Consider the following 20,042-nt stretch of genomic DNA (forward strand, 5'->3'; position numbering starts at 1 on the left):
CTTGTCCCAAGAGACACAGAGTGTTCTCTGACACAAGACATGGGAAGTGAGGATGATTGACAGAAAACAAACAAACAAAAAGAGCTGGCTGAGGAGAAGGATGATTCTGTACTTCAGTCATGTAGGAGTGTTCTGCTGGCGAGGAATTTTTCAAAATCTTGATAAAAATCCATATGGCATGGCTATAGATCAAGAAGGTATATATTCAAGCACGCAAAAAGACAACATTTACTTCTGAATCATGGGAAACACTTCAGTGCTCAGATAGAAATTACTGCAGTCCATGTTATATTTGTCAGAAAGGAATTATAAAAAATGCTACTGTGAAAAAACAAGTAGGACAATGTATTGAGTTAGTCCCAGTTAGGCTTCAGGATACAGCTACATCCTCTTCTTCACTCAAAAGGTATTGAGCAATTCTGATATGTTTAATATAGCTATATCCTCTTCTTCTTGCACAAGACATTGATAATTTCTGGTGTGTCTGAGACCCTCTCAGAATGTGGTAAAGTAGGCATGTGACTGCTACAAAAGTAGCCAATTATGAGAGGAGGATTAAAAAGTACCACAAGACAGAGCAAGAAGTGAATCCTGCTTGAGTGCCTCACCACTAGACACAGCAAGTGCAAAAAGTTCTTTTATATACATCCCCAGTGACATACCAATATAGGCATGACCTTAGTGAGGGCTGCGTATTTGGGCCCCCATTAAAAGCAATGTGTCTATGACACACACACACAAAAAAAATCCATGAAATAATGACAAATTCTAGCCAGTAGCTGTGCAAAAAATAATAATAATTTAAAAATGCACTAGTGTGGAAAGACTGGCAGCCAAGTACAATGTTGAAGAAAACAGCACAATGCTCCTGCCAGAGAAATTGCATGGGCCCTGCTGGCAGCAAAGCTGTTAACTGCCTGTTGAAAAGATCCGCGGTCTCCAGGAGTCCAGCAGCCAAGGATTAGCAGCCGGCAGCCTGGTTCATGTCCAGCAGGAGAAGCAGGGAGGGCAGAGAACAGAGAGGATGCGGTTTTGTTTATTTGGTGCAGGTCCTGTAAATGTATGAGGCAACTAGAATACATAATTAATAAAATACTCTCACTCCTGTCTGAAATGGAAAGCACAGGGTAGAGAAAGTAGCTGCTACACTGTTCAACCTAAGCCATACAAATGAACTCCTGACTTTTAGATAGTGCTTTTTTAAAAAAAAAATGCACTAAATTTTTAAGATCTTTTTCCTTAGTGCCAGAAAGGGTTATCTTGCTGAAATATCATCCCCATCCTAATTGCCTATGCCTCGGGTGTTGTCTGACAAGTAGCTTGTTCTCTTTCATTCCTGGCCAAGATGCTGACACAGCAACGTTTTTGTTTCCTGTGGAAAAGGAAGAGTAGTACAAAGGAACAGCTTTCAGATGTGCCAAAAAGCCAGAGGATTTGGGGACAGGAGGAAGCCACAGTCCAGCAGTCAGGCATGTAGGGGACCCCGCAAAAAGGATGCTCCGAATTCGAGGGTCAGACTGCACCTGGCAAGCAGAGTCCTTGTTGCTGCAGGGAGCAATGGAGGGGGAGAGCTTGTTGCAAGCAAAGCCCCCAGAGCAGTTGGTGTTTAAGGGACTCTGCTCCTCTCGTGCCTCCGGGGAACATGCGCTGAGGCGGCATTTCTGAAATTAAAAGCTTAGGAGGTGTTACGTGATCTGCAACATTGTGTGCACACTGCCTCCACAGTACTTTTTCTTTCCATGGTGAGGCAAATTTGGCTTCATATTTTGAAGAACTAGATATGCTGTGATGTTTCAAAATTAAATCTTCAGTATCCTCAGGCCAAGCATCCCTCATTGCACTGGTGCCTTTCCAGGTGCATCCTTTCCAGATTATCTTGGTGAAAGATGTAGAAGAGGTAAAAGACAGAAACAAGATGTGGTTGTCTAGGATGCAGGGCTGGAAGACCTCTTTTCTATTCCATTATCATCCTGGGATTTTCATGTCCTCCTGTCTGATTTCAGATCATAGAATCATAGAATAGTTTGGGTTGGAAGGGAGAGGAGGTTCAAAGGTCATCTAGTCCAGGCCCCTGCAATGAGCAGGTACATCTGCAACTAGATCATGTTGCTCAGAGCCCCATCCAGCCTGGCCTTGAATGTCTCCAGGGATGGGGAATCTAACACCTCTCTGGGCAACCTGTGCCAGTGTTTTACCACCCTCATGGTAAAAAATATCTTCCTTATATCTAGCCTTGATCTCCCCCCTCTTAGTTTAAAACCATTACCCCTTGTCCTATCGCAACAAGCCTCACTAAAAAGTCTGTCTCCATCTTTCTTATCTTCTCCCCACTTTTAAGTACTGAAAGGCTGCAATAAGGTCTCTCCGAAGCCTTCTCTTCTCCAGGCTGTACAGCCCCAACTCTCTCAGCCTGTCCTTACAGCAGAGCTGTTCCAGCCCTCTGATCAAATGATCAGAGCCTCCTCCGGCCCCTCTCCAACAGGTCCATGTCTTTCCTGCACTGAGGGCTCCAGAGCTGGATGCAGGACTCCAAGTGGGGTCTCACCAGAGCACAGCAGAGGGGCAGAATCACCTCCCTTGACCTGCTGGCCATGCTCCTTTTGATGCAGCCTGAGATATTATTTGCTTCTGGGCTGCAAATACACATTGCCGGCCCATGTCTGATCTTTCATCCACCAGTGCCCCCAAGTTCTTCTTTCAGGGCTGCTCTCCATCCCTTCCTCCCCCAGTCCTCTCCATCCCTTCCTCCCCACTTCTTGAGCTTGTCCAGGTCCTTCTGGATGGCATCCCATCCCTCAGGTGTGTCAGCTGCACCACTCAGCTTGATGTCATCTCTAAACTTGCTGAGGATGCACTCGATGCCACTATCTGTGTCACTGATGAAGATATTAAACAGTGCTGGTCCTAGTATGGACACCTGACAGCCTATGTATATTATCCAGAGTTAAAAGCAATTCTCCTGCCTGGAAGTAAACTGAGTGCAAAGCTGGGTCACTAACGTAGGGGAAAAAGTGAGCTGATTGAGCAGAAAATACATTTGGTAACATATGCCTTTTTTACAAGATAGAATCCAAGTTTATTTGCAAGAGTTCCTGGCACAGAAAAAATCAGAAAACACTAAAACACAGGAAATACTCTAATCTTAGTGGTAGAATTAGGATGTTCATAAGCAAGAAGGAAGTAGGGAGAATGTTCTTTCTTTTCTTTTGGGAGGATTGAACACCATCTAAGTCCTGAGTGAAAGAAGTGGGATGCCTCTGAAAATCCGTCAATACCAAGCTTGCTTGGCTGTTTGAAACAAGAGGTTCTAGATTGCTGTGTGTGGCTGCTGATGAAAAAATAGGATCGATGGAGAAAGAAAGAGAGTGGTGTCACAGGACAGGACTGAGCTGCGTTGTCAGTTGTATTAATTAGCTTTGCTTGCACACTCTTGCATTATGATCAGTATTATTCAGCTTTAATTTAATTTCCATTAACCTCTGTCAAACACCCACATTTTTGGATACAGGGAAGTATGTCTGGGGCACTAACTGCATGGATAGGATGAACAATTTGCTCACAGTCAAAAAGCAGCTTAAGAAAAGGCACCATAGCTAATCAGCAGCCTATTCTTTATCAGCTGTGAGGAGCTGTCAGATGCAGAGGCATAAAAATATTTATGGTCATCTTTATCTGCTCTTACCAGGAAATAAAAGTATTTCGCTTGTTCATGCAAGGCAGACAGAACTTTCCAGGTCACACTTAGTAAGTGGCTTAACGTTCAGTTTTCTTGACTCAAGGGCTGAAGGGCTGATTTGATCCTAAAACACCAGGTGCTGAGTCTTGCCTATGTCCCTGAACCAGCTCTTCTGCAGTGCTGGGGGCATCCACCTTACCCTCAAATTAGTTCCTCATCCTCAATGTTTTTTTCCACTTCATTCAGAGTATTAATATGATACAATTTTTGAAGCATGTTATTAGACACATTATTATGTTATATAAAGCATAATTTTACCAATTCAGAATCAGACCTGGGGAAGCTAAAGCTCATCATCAACACTGCCAAGCACAGGAGCAAAGTTACTTCTCACTGTTTCACAGTCCAGCTAAAACCCCACACAAGCAGTATCACCACCTCTGAGAACCACTTGGATGTACGGAGTTCAGTACTAATGGACAGGTGTGGCAGATGGCAACCCCCCTCCCTCTTTTAATATGGCACATCTTCCCCTTTCTCTGCTATTTGAGGCTAACAGCTTCTTTTGTCTGGCCCAGAGCACCCTGGCTCCTGGGACATTAGAAGAAGGGAGTGCCAAGGCACACTGGGCCGCGCCCAGTGTGGGGGATGTTTGAGGGCTTCAGGGGCACCCACACTCAGTGTGGGGGGTGCAGAGAAGCTTATACAATGCCTACAGTCAGGTCTGATCAGATAACAAAACGGGACTCTCGTCGAGACTCCGCCCATTGCCGCGGGTCTCTTGGAGCACGAGCTTAGCCACTGCCGCCACGAGAGCCCCCCTCCCCGGGATGGAGACTCCGCTTGCCTCGCCGCCACGGTGTAAGTAAAACTTCTCGCAGGATTGCGAGTATATTTTCTTTCCGTGCACACTTGCACAAGTACTTTATTTCCTCGCACAATCGCGAGTGGCCGCCGAGAGCCCCTCGCACAATCGCGAGTATATTTTCCTCCCGTGCTTCCACATAAGCACGTGTAGGATTCCGTGCACATTTGCACGTGTAAAATAACTCTCGCAGGACTGCGAGCGTATTATAAATTTACTCTCGCGACATCGCGAGTGCACACTTTCCGTACTCACTGCGAGTACGTGTATCTCTATAAAAATAATCCCACACCGTGCTTAGGCAAGTGTGTACTCCTCCGGGACTCGGGGACGGCTCCGGCATTGTTTTGGTGAAGCCACGTGCATGCACTCTGTGGACCTCCTGTTGTATTAGTGGCTGCCCCTCTCAATAATTTCCTCCACTGATATCCGAACCTGTATTTAAGTCACATTTGGAGTGCTAAAACCCTGTGCCTCGCTGGTCTAATAAAAGTTGGTTTTGGACCTTGTGGTCCCTAAAATTGACCTGTGGGTTGCTCTGTGACATTTTTGGCGTAGTCGTGCAGGATATCAGAGATGGAGGAATTATTGTGCTTCCTTCTTATGATTATGGGGAGCGCGGTGTGTTTCAGTTTGTGTGTAAAGCTAACACAGGCTCTGTGTAAATCTGAGCACCGAGGCGAACGGTTTGATTCTTTGGAGCAGGACCTCTCTGCGGCGGCTTGGCGTCTCGGGGTGTGTTTCCTTCTGGCCGTTTGCCTTAATTTAGTGCGGGATGTGCGTAAACTTGACTTCCAAAGAGAGGAAGAAGTTATGCGGCAAAACAAACGCGCGGGCTTTTTAAGCGAACGCCCCTCCGCCCTGCCGCTTCTCGACACTGAAAACAGTGTTGATGAAATAGAAGGAGAGGTTGTGCGCCCTTTCATTGAGATGGAGACGTGTACGTGCTTTGTTTGTGTTGTCCCGTATGCCGAGGGTGATCGGATATTGTTAAGTGGTAGTTCGAACGCTTCCCCGTACCGGCAACTCGGGGGGTCCGGCATAGCAAAGCCCGACCGCGCGAGTGCTGGCGACTTCTCCGGGACTGATGGCGCTGCGACCGGTTCGTGGGAGCCTTGGTGTGTTTACTTCTGGCCGCTCCCCTCCCGACCGGCTGGTCCCGATCGCCCATCGCGATCGAGACCACGACCTGCCCCTAGCCGCGGTGTCCAGACGGTCCCTTCCCCGTACCGGCAACTCGGAGGGTCCGGCATAGCAAAGCCCCACCCCGCGAGTGCCGGCCACTGCCCCGGGACTAGCGGTGCGAGACGGAGCAGCCTGAGAAAGCTGCTAGAAACACATGTCCAGTACGGGCATAACCCGAAAAACGGAGGCAAACCTCCCCCCGTAAAACTTCTGTCGCCTCCCGGCTGGCCGCCCCCCCCGCCACCATTCCTGGCATCCAAGTCCTGGTGGTGTGGGGCGGGGCAGCCCGGCCTCGCGAGCGCTGGCAGGCAACCACCTTCCCCGGGTTGGCCGCCTCCCCCCCGCTCGCTGCGGGCGGGAGCGCCCCCCCCCACTCTTGCGAACTGGAAAAGAAAAAAAAAAGGGAAAAAAAGCCGAGGCTTGGGACCAGTGACCCCGCCCCGGCTCAGTGCTCTCTGAGGGTCAGAAGCAGCTCCCATTAGGACCCGGCAATGTGCCTCAGCACTGCTGCTTACTAAAAGTAGCTGCTAATATTACTTGCTATCAAAAAATTTACTGGCACTCCACTGCAGCTAAATGGGGCATTATGGAGGTCATTAACGATTTTGATAAAGAGTCAATAACAGGAAACCACTCGATAAAGACCCACCCCCAGAACAAAAGGTCCAAGAGATATTTTCTGCTCAGAACCTTCTGAGCTAGTTCAACATCTTAACTATGAAAGCCCGGTTCCAAAGGGACCGAGATCTGTTTTTGTGTTTTCTTGCAGGGCGAAGGAAGATGACAGGGTGGAAGAGAAGTACAGATGCGTGTGACGGGGTGGAATAAGATTCACCTAACACCAGCAAGGGATGGAAGAGCATCCAGATGCCTTGGAAACAACACCAACAATGACAGGGTGGAAGAGGATCCAGCTAACACCACCAAGCCATTCAGAAGGAAGGCAGCCACAGGAATGGAAACACTAACGAACTGTGACTGATGCTGGGACTCAATAATTACCTTGGGCAATTGTTGATTGTTGTAATTACTTCAATTCTATTTTTGATTGTTATTAATAACTGTTTGGAGGGGTAAGTCAACATATGTTATATGGTGATCCACAGTGGACATTAAGGCTCACTGGCAGAAGTGTCCTCTTTTTACTTTGGAGGCAAGAGGTAACTGTCATACCACTCCAGAGTTCTGTCAGACCATGACTGTAGTCACAGGGTGGGATTGTGGCAGATGGCAACCCCCCTCCCTCTTTTAATATGGCACATCTTCCCCTTTCTCTGCTATTTGAGGCTAACAGCTTCTTTTGTCTGGCCCAGAGCACCCTGGCTCCTGGGACATTAGAAGAAGGGAGTGCCAAGGCACACTGGGCCACGCCCAGTGTGGGGGATGTTTGAGGGCTTCAGGGGCACCCACACTCAGTGTGGGGGGTGCAGAGAAGCTTATACAATGCCTACAGTCTGGTCTGATCAGATAACAAAACGGGACTCTCGTCGAGACTCCGCCCATTGCCGCGGGTCTCTTGGAGCACGAGCTTAGCCACTGCCGCCACGAGAGCCCCCCTCCCCGGGATGGAGACTCCGCTTGCCTCGCCGCCACGGTGTAAGTAAAACTTCTCGCAGGATTGCGAGTATATTTTCTTTCCGTGCACACTTGCACAAGTACTTTATTTCCTCGCACAATCGCGAGTGGCCGCCGAGAGCCCCTCGCACAATCGCAAGTATATTTTCCTCCCGTGCTTCCACATAAGCACGTGTAGGATTCCGTGCACATTTGCACGTGTAAAATAACTCTCGCAGGACTGCGAGCGTATTATAAATTTACTCTCGCGACATCGCGAGTGCACACTTTCCGTATTCACTGCGAGTACGTGTATCTCTATAAAAATAATCCCACACCGTGCTTAGGCAAGTGTGTACTCCTCCGGGACTCGGGGACGGCTCCGGCATTGTTTTGGTGAAGCCACGTGCATGCACTCTGTGGACCTCCTGTTGTATTAGTGGCTGCCCCTCTCAATAATTTCCTCCACTGATATCCGAACCTGTATTTAAGTCACATTTGGAGTGCTAAAACCCTGTGCCTCGCTGGTCTAATAAAAGTTGGTTTTGGACCTTGTGGTCCCTAAAATTGACCTGTGGGTTGCTCTGTGACAACAGGCACAGTGCTCCATGGAAATAACATTCATTATTCATGTTTCCCATTCAAAACCATCTTTCAGATGAACTAACACATTTAACATCATTGCTGAGGCAAGCGTTTGTCACCCACTCCTGAAACACAATACTTTACTGCTCTAGCTGGGATTTCACACCCAGCAAATAAGGATTTTCTGTCCCTTGACTGTGGCTGATATCATGACAATTTTTTGACAATTTGGAAGAATAATTAATTAAATACAACAGTTTAACTTCCAGAATATATACTGAGCCACATCTCCCAGCATACATGCAGCTGAAATTGCAGTCATCACTGCTTATCTGTCTGCATGCTGTTTTCTTACAATGCATTAATGACGTCCATCCATGGTAAGAAAGCAGCTTCTTAAGCCTGCACTATATAGGTATTTTTCAGTTGCCTCTAAGAAGCTCTCACTGGCATTTCATATTACAAATGCATTTTTATCACAAGGTGAATCTATGCTGCCAGATACTCAGCTCCAATACCAGTCCCAAACCATCTGCACTGCAGATGTGTATACACATGTGCATGTGCAGTCCCAGTGAACACAGGCACAAAACAACCAGCTCCCTCTGCAATAAACCCGGGCTGGCCCAGGAGCTGCTCTTTGAAGGCAGCATGAGTTCCATTGTGTCCCACTTCCTCTGCCCTACAGAGAACTCCAACACCCACAGGCATCCCAACCTGGCACATCCACAGGCGCCCTTGTGTTAGGCCCCAGGTCTCGTCTCACAGAGCATTGGCAGCCTGTCATAAACATCTCCTGTGAGCTGCAGAGCAATACTATCACTGCTCTGGGAAAGCTGCTTTCACACACCATGAAAGCCAGTTCCTATCAGCTCCTCCTTTCCAGCTTCCTGGGGAACACCACCTGGGCAGCCCAACTGCCGTCCAAGCCCTTAGCTTGTGTGTCTCCATCCTCCTTCTCCAGGCAGAACAACCTTACACATATTCCTTGTTTCTTCCCCAGCTCAGCCCTCCTGGAATCTTTCATTTTTCCACACCACTCTTTCCACTTCCATCCATCACACATTCCTGTCCACCTCGTACACATGCTCAGCACATGAGTGCTCTACATTCAACTACACAGGCACCATGCTCGAGTGACAGGTACTGCCCCACCCTATCAGAAATCACAGTCTGGGTAAAATCAGTTGTTATAATACCTTGTGTCATCACTGCAGGCTTTTGTCTACAAAGGGCTGTTCACAAAAACACCACAGGGCTCTTGGAAGGGCTCTCTGTGTTAGTGGCCATACTGAATTTTAACTGCCAGGTAGCCTGCTCTAGAAGGCACTAACCTTGACATTTTGAAAATAAGCTACAATAGGGCTGATGCCTTCAGAACTATAGCTGCCAGCTGCCCATAGCTGACTTTGGACCTGGACAGAATTTGGACTAAAGAGAGTTCATATCATACTCCTCACATGAAAGGCAAAGTCTTTCATTTAGCTCCGCTCTTATAAATGTGTAACACTTGTGTTACATTTAATTATAGACCTAGGAAAATCGACAAAGTAATCCTCCTAGAACTGTCCTTATATAACCCCTTTTTGATCAAAGTGACTAATACAATTCACATCATTTGATTTAGGAACAGAGTTTGATGACAGATCCAGATATCTCTGATGTATCCTGTTTATTTATAGAGAGTATACAAAGTCAGGCTGCTCTGGCCATAGCAGGATGCAAGCCATGGGAGATAATGTCTCTAATGTTCCAAGCACTTCTGTGACCAACATTTGCTGAAAAGTTTTGTCCCAGCTCTTTCTCCCGGTTGTGTCAGCACTGCTTCTCTGACTCAACACCCTTAGAGTTAAGCATGACTTATGACAGAAGCAAGTGATCCATACTCACAGTCTCTATGTCTTCCCTGGAAGATCCTGCAGTGATTCAGAATTTGACTTTTTCATACATGAGAGAACCTTCCACTGGTGGTTTAAGCACAGAAATTACATCGCAAAGCAATGAGAAGTTCCTCTGGCGATGGTCAGACACCCTGTCTCAGGTGGAACTTTGGTCTTTCAGAACCAAGGAGCGGTAATTTCTGAAATGCATTTGATTACTTGTGGTTATCTATTTAGATTAGTGGAAAAGTCTTTCCTACTGTCCCAAGTACACTGTGTTCTGGAAATCTACTGTCACAGGTATTAATCACTGAGGGTTTTCATCTTGGATGTTTCTGAGGCAAATGGAAGGCTGATGTCCAAGAGGAGATACTGCTAGTTCTTATTCACCACATTTATCATCACCTTGCGGACCTCTCTAGTGGTAAATTAATGATATTTTATTATCAGCTTAGGCTATCCTGATTTATAGCTGCTCAGTTCTTTGAACTGTTTTTCTTCAAATTCAAATGGTGCTTATTCCCCATACTTGAACAGTCAGTGCTACTGAATTTTTAGATATATTTCTGTCCTCTCAAAAACCTCTTGGAGATCTGTTTGAGCAAACCCAGGTGACCACTTCCTTGACATGAATAGTACAAGAAATAAATATATCTTGACACTGCTCTCAGGCTGCCTGTCAGAATCCCAGAGAAGTAACAGCATCTTCCACCTCTGCTGGGTATTTGGGATATCTTTGAGGTCAAAAGAAATAATGGTTTCCTTCTTCACATGACAGACAGGTTCAAGCTTTGCTTAGCCACACCAGTACAACTTAGTATAAATAATTTCTACACTATGATTTTCTTCCTATATCTAAAATAGTAGTTCAAAAGTCAGTGGGGATAGGCCTACGTGAACATCTTTCTTCCTCCATTGACTGACTGCTTTGGTTGCACTTACCAAAGGTAAATTTTGATTCAAGGGACACTGATCTTATTCTAAGACCATTGCATAACACACTATTAGCATAAAGGCTTTATGTATGAGTGTATGTTGCATATTCTCCCTTTACACTGCCAGTGTGGTATAAGGTGACATAACTGCAGGCAAAAATCAGTGGGTTTGTATTTTTTTCAAAGGTTTCTGTTTATAAAATTTTATACAATAGAAAAAGAAATTACTTTTGTGCATGTTCACAAGTGAAAGCAGCCTTTCTTTATTCATTCTACATGTATCATTTTGCTACTGTTCTCCCACAATAACCTATAATCTAGAGTAAACCATGTTGCTTTGCTGTGAATTAGTACGAAAGGAGAAAGCTCCAGCAATGCAGGTTTGATTTTCTTCTGTTTCATTGCTTTCAAATTCAGAAACAGGTTAAAACCAGCACTTGAACTGACACAGCTAGAGTTCTTGAATATAAAGCAGCTTTAGATTCTTCCAAATTGGTAGAAATTTGAGAATTCTTTCCTGGCATCTGACAGTTCCACTCACGCAATTCACACAGCGCTCAAACAAAAGCTTAAATAAATTATTCTGTTTACTCCCAGGACTGTAGAAACCTTGGGTTTGCTGGTAGCCGAAGAAAAGACACAATGCAATTGGCAGAGATGCAGAAACATGTATATCTCACCAAAACAGGAATTACAATATTATGGAAATGTCAGTCCATTGGATTAAATCCCGATGCTGGTTACAACAATGTAAATCAATGAATACATTAACATTTTCTATATTATAAAATTATACAATAAGATAATTTGTTCTTTGTCTTCTATTAAAAATGTTAGTATCTGGTTTTTATTATAGATTACTCCACAACACTTGCCTAAACACCTTCACCTGAGTTTTGCAAAGGACGTTGAATGAATTTGCTACAAAATATGAGGCACATGATAGTATAATGCTAATACAAAGAGGAGAATAGAAATGAACCACTATCTTTGTCTGTTATTACTAATTTGAATTTATTTTTGGTCCCTTTGTGCAGGAGCAAATAACTATTCTTGAGTGGTGAAGAATGAAGTTCCTAGATACTTATTGTCAGTTCTTACTCTATGCTAGCTGATATGACATTTGATGCACAGAGATAGTAAAATTGGATTTATGAATTTAAGGGTCAGCCTGAAAAATCCTAGCTGCATTACCCCAATTGCATTTCCAAAAGAAATTGAGTTGGATGAGTTAAACTGATTTTGGTCTTGTCTCTCCATTTTGCTGTACTGACACTTTGAAAAGGTCCCAGGAGCTCTGCTACAATACTTCTGGTACAGAACTTCCATTATTTTTCTGACCTCTGTAAACAGGGCTGGTTGTCCCTGTTCCCTTCTTTAGAGACTTGGACTGCCCAGCTGGCCTAGTCCCTTAAGTGCTGTCAGCACCCTCAGGTCTGTATCAGCTACCAGCCATGATCAGCCTCTCCGTCTAGATGCTCAGTAGACCTAAGGCCTCTACTACCACGCCAGGGTTGTTTTTTTATCTTCACTCTTCACCAGGAAAGTCATCAGTTCTACAGCATGGTACCACTGCAAAGTTGGACCAGACATAGAACCCCATCCCAGACTTATCTCTAATACAACCAATAAAAACAATGTTCCAGGAGAACGTGTCCTTCTAGCATATCGTGATCTCGATTGAACCTCTCAGATGGTCTTTAAACCGCCTGAAAGTTTGAGTATAGGATCATCAGGGCATGGGGTGACCACTGGTGGCACAGGGTGACTCACTGTGGTCATTTGTGACCAGGTGGCCCAGCACAGCTATAAATGCAACTTATAGCAGGGCAGAACTAAAATTAAGGCCCTGAGGCAGTTAAAAACAATAACAAACATTTAGCCGTTGTTAATTTATTGTCTTTTGCTACTGTGAGGATCTGAACTATGTTCTGCTGTGGGACATGGACATCATACTAACATACACAAGTGCCTCCATGGAAGAAGACATGGGTATCTCTATCACACAAGGGGAGTTTGGGTTCTCTGAGGATAAGAACAACCATGACGATTTGGTTGCTGTTGGCAAAGAAGGTCCAGAGAAGTCTCTCATGAACCCTAAGTGTCTCTTTGCCTTCCAGAGGCTCTCTGAGATCCAGGAGAAGATGGTATGAGTGCCGTCCACCTTCCCTTTGCAAGAGGAGATGCTTTATGGATACTTCTCAGACATATTCCCAGTTTGGAATCCAAGACCACAGGCCTCCATGAACCTGTGCTCTGAGAAGAGCAGGTTAGGATTCTTGTGTCACAGACACACACAAATCCCACTTCACATTTCAGGGTTCTCTTATTGCTAATATGCCACATTTTTCTTTGCATTGCCATTTTGGATGCTTCATAAGATTCTTAGCAATTACCCAGAGGTGAACTCTGTATGTTCCACCTCCATCCAGCAAGTACATTCTTGCCCAGCCTCCTGTCTGCCCTGCTCAGAGAGCAAAGAGCCTCCTGGCCTTTCTGCTTTGCTTCTCATCCCATCGCCTTGGAGAAGCCTGGCCAGCTGCCCCTTCCCCCTTGCCTCCTGGCTTTCCTTCTCTGTTTGAAGCTTTACCTTTTGGGTTTTGGCCTCCTCTTTCCCCCTTCAAGTTGAACACATCCAGTTACATGGCAATAAGTCTGACAAAGAAAACAGGAGCATAAACATGGAACCAGTAGACTGTTACAAAAATAATGTAAAAATACATAATGGAGTAGTGGTTAGCCCCTTCTCTGGCCCTCCTTCTCTCAAATTGTCAGTCATAGCTGATGGTATCTGTGAATTACAAAAACTCTGCTATGCCAGGTGCGAAGACAAATTTGAATTCTAACTAGATATAGTCAAGAAAATGTAGTTTTATGCTTAGAATCAATCTCTTGCAAATTAAGCTTTTTTTTTTTTTCCAGCTATGAGCTACTGAGATTACTGCTGACACATCTTAGAGCCTTTTCTTTCTCATTCATTATTTGCTTTGTCTATATTTTTTTAACGTTTGTCTAACAATATTTCACCTTTCATTTTTCAGCCATAATTTGTATTTGAGATGCTTTCACAATCACACAGTTGGCTCCACAATCTTTCTGACTACAAAGTCTTGGATGGAAAGGCTTCATTTCCAGACATTGACTGGTGATATAATGGTTGATCCTAAACAGTAAGGATGAAACAACACGGAAGGAGACTGAGAAAATGAGGTTTATATAATTTGTAAGTGTTAACAGTGGTCAGCACTATCTCCCAGGATGTGGTATGACTGGTTCCATAAGTGTATTTGCAAATCCTAGTTTAAAACTAATGCTGACACAAGTCCTGGAGTGCTGCAGAATTTAATAACCTGAGAAATGAATGGTCATGTGGTTACAGTCACCCTGAGATCTAAAGTGTGACTCATTTTTGTATTCTGCATTGATCTCGGGCAGAACTGTACATCTCAGCTGAAAACATATTTAGTATTCTGCATGCTGTTTCCATTTTGTAATAGCTTGGGAGTAACTGTCAAGAAGCTTAAGAAAAGCAGGTCCATCCATTATTTCCGAGTACTAAAACTATAAAATTAAAATAATTTTATCAAAACCAGATTAAAAAAATGACAAAAAAATTTACAGAAAACAACCTGCAGTTCTATTTGTAAAAATGATGGATACAGTGATCATGATACTTGCTACTTAATTGTGATACATTAACAACAACTTTACTCCATAAAATTTCAAAGAGATGCTATTAAAGACAAATATGAAATTGTGAAACAATGAAAACCATTTTTAAAAATTTCCTATTGGCACTTCTTCCTTCACAGTTTAGCAAATAGTGAATTCACCAATCCAGAAATCCCACTGGAAGATGTCAGGAAGAGGTATATACAGACAGATCTGTTTTTTTGTACAAGGTACTCTGTTACATACTTCCCCAGAACCTGGGAAATCCCTGCAGCACAGGACTGTTATGATGGGAAGACAGTATGCATTAGCTGGGTATGGGATGCATGTAATTACGAATACCCAGGAACAGTGCTGTGGATGCTTGTTAGTCTGCCTTTAACATGTTGATTAGTACCTTTGAAATCACCCTGTAGTAGTTAGCACCTGAGCTTCCAAAACTTTTGTTTTGTTGTAACCTTGCCATTCTCATGTTTCAATAAATATCTTGAACTAACAACTTAAAAAGCAGCATTTGAAATGTGTGTAAAGTCAAACCCACGTTGCTGATCACACATCGTATTGATCGGGACAGTTCAGCTGAAGTTAATGCATCAGTGTTTTTCAGGGAGTGAAGCACACAGCTACAACATACACCATCAAGGCAGGACTTTCTGATTTGCCATCAGTGTCACCTGTACCTTTTCTGCCCACCCTAATAGAGTGCTGGCTTTGTATCCCTCTTTTCCATTGGAAATGACTCACGCCATGTAGCAGAGATTTCCTTTCCCCCAGCCTTTGTGACATTGTCCAAAGCCAGGAGTGCCCCAGCTGCAGAAATTAAGAGATAAGAGGGGCTCGGTCAGGAAAAACACCCACGGTCCCTGCTGTTACTGTCACCCAAGCAGACAGGCTGCAAATTTACCAGCAGTGAAGGTGGCTGCTAAAAGCCCACAAGGAATGAAATATCCTTGATCATTCTTAGGAAAGTTTACTCTTTACAAGCTTATTTCCTGTTTAGTTTACATTGTGCTTAATGTCCAAGACCAGGGGAGGTAACCTGTTGGGAAAGGATACTATTAGTATAATTACTGTTTTATTAAAGCAACGCTGTGAAGGCACGGTGTTGTCATTTAGAGACAAATGAAAGATGAGAACCTTCTAGCATAAAGGAAATCAGCATCTTCTTATGTGTGGGTGTCACAACCCACACAGCCATAATACTTGGAAGGACTAAAGTCTAAATAGGTCATACTTTGTTCGGGGAGGGAGATGACATGGGTTCCAGGTACCCAGCAATGTGGTCAGCACAGGGCTTTGCAAAAACCTGCTGGCTTTCTCAATATGCTTCCTTCTCCAGTTTTCACTGCTGTTGGGCATTTGGGGGGGGTTACAGTTTAAAGGATTTATGGAAGAAAATGTATTGTAAAGAAAGGTTTGAGATGAAAGAGCTGCATGAGATTAGAGAAGTGCTCAGAAGTCATTAACTCATCAAAGACTGCATTTTCTAAATAACTAGGAAATTACTGTAACACATCTATGCGTTCTTACTAAGCCTTCCTCAGGAGTTTATGTGTTCAACTAAATGGCAGAGTTTTGACTTAGAAAACACATTCTGTTTACAAACGGAAATGTTTTCCCTATTACTATAAACTAATAAGAATAAAGTATATCAGTAATGCTCTTTTGTCCAGCTTTTCTCATTCCCAAAATGCATTCGAGAAAAATACAAGAATTATACTTCTCAATTTTAAGTCTCACAACAGGATTTATTGGTGCCATCTACTGGCTATTTAGTCCTTTGAAATTTCACCAAATTATGAATAATGTGTTTTAAATGCAGAGTAATAGGAACATTATGAACCTTATAACTCAATCAGCCCACATCAAACTATGTAATTGGCAAATCTGTAATATTTAAATTACATTAAGTTAAACTTTGGTACAATGTTCCAACAGTGTAATTCATTTATGAAACTTTCAGATGTGCCAAGAGGAGAAAGCTCGAGCTAGTGCAGAGCTGCTCATGTGCGGACTGTGAGTACTAAAGCCACACACACACGTCCCCCTTGTGTCACACAGACAGGCTTCTTCCCAACAACTGCTCTTTTAGATCTTGCCTTCCTAGGGTATGAGCATGTGGGACACTAACGTGTTCACAGAGCAGGTAAACGCGGTCACGTTGCTGTCTGCCTTTCCTGGAGGGATGTCCACACAAAAATTTGAAGAAGAAAATGGTGCTTCAGTACATAGCCCAGGCAAGCCGTCGCCATTTCTGCCAAGAATAGGTTTAAGCTAGGTGGATGGAGCGTGGGTCTGGAGGGGATGGCGCATGGTCTGTTCTACCACATCCATCACAAGGGTGGAAGGAGCCAGCAGAGCTTGGAAAGGAGCTGCCATTGGCCTCTGCTGAAACCTCTTCTGTACGTTTGTTGAAAGGCATCTGAAGATGACCTAGGATTTGAACAAGGCTCTAAATCCCTTGAAGTCTTTGTAGCAAAAATTGCTAAACTATAATAATTTGAAGAGGTGACAGAGAAAGGTCAGCAAATTAATATTACGTTAACTGAAATGTAAACAATATCCCCAGTGCCAGGTGAGCAAAGTACTTACACATCCGAGTAGTTGCATCCCTAATCAGCAATATACTCGAGCACATGCTTAAAATACTTAATGATACTTAAAGGTGCTTTGCTAGATACCAGTGAGGGCACTCACATTCCTCACTCTGGTTAGTCAAGACCTTTATGGCACCAGACACAAATATATTTAGATCATGGCTCTGAGAAACAACCTCTGGAATAACTTGCTTAGCAACTAGGTTGTGAGCAAAGAAAGTATATTAATAATGTGATTGAAGAAAGGGCTCATCCTTCCTTTTCCTTGTCTTTTCCCATCATCCAACAAAAACATGAGAACCTTTAAGGAAGGAAAAGAATGTTATTTAGCCATGTCTGTTTTTCAGAGATTTAATTTATTTATGAAAAGGCTTTCTGATGGAAGGAACTAAGCCATTACTTTATATAATGCCATATTCATACAGTATGATCCTAGCAGTGCTTACAGCTGAGGTGGCTAAACTCCTTGCAATACCCTGATTTCAGATATGTGTTACTGTGACAAATTTCTGTGGTTTGGCTGAAATTTCCATACCTTGGATTTCTGCCCCATTGTCTTCAGCAGAATTTCTTATTAAGCTTCCATGAAAATCATGTAAGACACGATGGTTTTCCCATATTAAAATTATAACAGAAGCTTGTGTGAGAATTTGTCAACCCTACATACTGGGAAGCAGTGACTTTTCGCTTGATATGGATGGTCCTAGATAGTTCTGCTGCTGTTTCCATGAAAATGCCTATAGGCTTAGTCAATGAAACATGAAAGAGATTTCAGTAGAAATCCACTTAAGTGTGAATCTGCACTATGTCCTGTCCTGCAAAGTTTCAGCATATCTGAGGAACTGAATGTGTTCTGGGAGAGGAGAGCAACTCAGCGGCTTCATTAAGGGCTGAGTGAGAACTTCCCTAGAATGGCTTCTGTAGACACGGAGCAGGAAGACGCTCTCTTGTGCGCTCATGGTGCTCTCACTGCCAGACCTGTACAGCGTGCAGCCTCTCAGAGCTCATGAAAAGAAAAATTTCATATTTCTAGGATGGAAAGGAGCTACTGAGAGAGACTAGGACAGGAGCCAGCTAGAAAATGAGAACCGGAACAACAACATAGGATAATGTAGATTTCTTTGTACACTTGAGCACATTCACTTCCACAACCTGCAAACAAGAAGATTTCATTAATGTGATCTGTAAAATCTGCTGGGAAAATGTTGGTCACCTCTCCATTCAGTTGCTTGTTCATACAGCAAATTCCCTCCCATCATGTCTATGTGGATCTGCGGCAGGTAGGTATCATCCTCCCCATGAATCATACAGGTGCTAGAATGGTTTCACATAAGGGAGTCTGCAAGGGTTTCATGTTTCTGTGCAGTGACACAGGGAACGATACACAAAAGATCTGCATGAAGAGATTGTGGTTCTCTGAATAACCATGTGCAGCTTCACACTCTGCACCATCTATGGACAGTTTGTCTGGGTAAATGCGCCTGACTCTGCACAGACTGCCCTGGAGCACACTGGCAGAAAGGCAGCACAGCCTGAACGTCACCAAACCATTTCTAAACCTGGTTTGCATGTCTCAGCATCTGGTGTTTCCTGTTCCAGTCCTGGAGCACAGCACGAGTTGCATGGCTGAAGAGCAGCCTGATGAGACCTCAGGTGGCTCTGTGCAGAGAAATTTGGTCATCTCTGCCTCATAACCTCCAGCATTTCTACAGTTGGGTCTCATTAGCTCAGGCCTGCACTTGTGAACTTAGCTAAGTGCTACCAGACGTGTATTTGTCTGATGTGCATGGTCTCAGCCACCAGCAGAGGTGGGTGCATGGAAGACAGTTCACACATCGTTGAGCTGGGTCTCTGGAGGACAGCTGTAGCCTGAGCACCAGAGCCCAGTGGGTCTCCTTCATCTCCCTTTGTTCTCACCTCATAATCTCTTTTCTTTGCAAATGCCCAAAATCACTTCCCTTCCTTCGTTAAATTCAATTGTTCCACATCGACTTCTAGTATCAATCTGTTCCTCAGCATTAGCCTCATTTAACGAGCACACGCAGCCCTCACCTCATGAGGACTGAGGCATTTTGCAGGACGGTGGCAGCGAGGGCCCACAGACCCCACTCACTGCCCAGGTGTGTTTGGGAACAAACCTCACAGCCACTTCCACGGGCAGGACGTGGCCATTTCCTAACGCCTCGGGGTCTGTAAGTCGTCTTTAAATAGTGTATTGCAGAGTTAATATTGAGTGTATTTATGAAAACCTAAATACCAGGTACTGTTCTGAAAGATTTTTCATGCCGTTCGTATCTGTGCGTTCAGCCTCGGGGACTTTCTCAGCCGAGGCTGAACCTGCACCTGAGGGGCGCTGGGGCACGGACGGGCCTGCGCGCCTCGGGACGGCGGCCGGGCAGGTGGTTGGGGCCGGGCAGGTGGTTGGGGCCGGGCGGTCCCCCCTCCCCGCAGAGGAGAACCCGCCGGGTCGAGCCCCCAGACCGCACGGCGGGGCGGGGCGGAAAGGTGCGGGACGCCCCGCCCCCGCCCGCCAAGTATCGCGCGACCGCCTCCCCTACCCCACGCACGCCACATCCTGTCCGTGGCGGAGCGGCCATCGGCGGCGCGGCGCGGCGGGGAGGGGCAGAGCAGAGCAGAGCGCGGCTGCCGGGCCGGCCCCGGTGAGTGCAGCGGCGGAGCGGGGCGGCGGGTCCCGTCCCGCTGGGTGGCGGCTCCTCCTCGGAGCGGCGCGCGGTGCCCCACGGCGGCCGCCAGGGGGGAAGCGTCCGTCGGGAGGCGGGCCCCGATCAGGGGGCGGTGGGGGCGCGGCCCGGGCGTGGCCCGGGCGTGGCGGGGATGCGGCGCCGAGGCCGCGCCCGGCGAGTCCCGGCTCCTGGGCCGGCTTCTCGGCCCGCTCCCCGCCTGGCCCCGCGGGCGCCGCTTCCCAGGGCGGGGCTGGGAACCGAGTGCCGACAGCGGGGCGGTGGGAGCAGCGGTGGGTGCGGGAGCCGGGGCCAAACACGCCGGCCCCCGTGGGCGAGGCCGCGATCTCTGGACGGGGCGCAGCGGGAGCGAGTTCGGCCTTCGGACGAGTGGTCGTGGCCGGGTTGTTTC

General features: G+C 45.6%; 1 protein-coding gene and 2 long non-coding RNA genes across 4 annotated transcripts in view; 2 read left to right on the top strand and 1 right to left on the bottom strand.

Moving 5' to 3' along the window:
• The first annotated feature begins 3,865 nt into the window (after nt 1-3,865).
• On the top strand, nt 3,866-7,851 carry LOC135578682 (uncharacterized). The gene is made up of 2 exons (XR_010470712.1): nt 3,866-4,537; nt 6,496-7,851. It is a non-coding gene; the product is annotated as an uncharacterized LOC135578682 (long non-coding RNA).
• Nucleotides 7,852-16,079: 8,228 nt separating this feature from the next.
• LOC110355186 (uncharacterized) lies at nt 16,080-19,796 on the bottom strand. The gene is made up of 2 exons (XR_010470713.1): nt 19,508-19,796; nt 16,080-16,785 (listed from the first exon to the last, which is right to left on the bottom strand). It is a non-coding gene; the product is annotated as an uncharacterized LOC110355186 (long non-coding RNA).
• FZD6 (frizzled class receptor 6) overlaps nt 19,458-20,042 on the top strand; it is a 31,401-nt gene continuing 30,816 nt past the window's right edge. Inside the window, exon 1 of one of the 2 annotated variants that reach the window (XM_065054170.1) lies at nt 19,458-19,609. The gene's annotated coding sequence lies outside the window, so the exon portion shown is untranslated. Of the gene's footprint in view, nt 19,610-19,781; nt 19,924-20,042 lie in introns of those variants that run through there. The other variant, XM_065054171.1, reaches the window with a different exon arrangement.

This window comes from Columba livia, chromosome 2 (genome assembly GCF_036013475.1).
Source record: "Columba livia isolate bColLiv1 breed racing homer chromosome 2, bColLiv1.pat.W.v2, whole genome shotgun sequence".
Lineage (NCBI taxonomy): Eukaryota > Metazoa > Chordata > Aves > Columbiformes > Columbidae > Columba > Columba livia.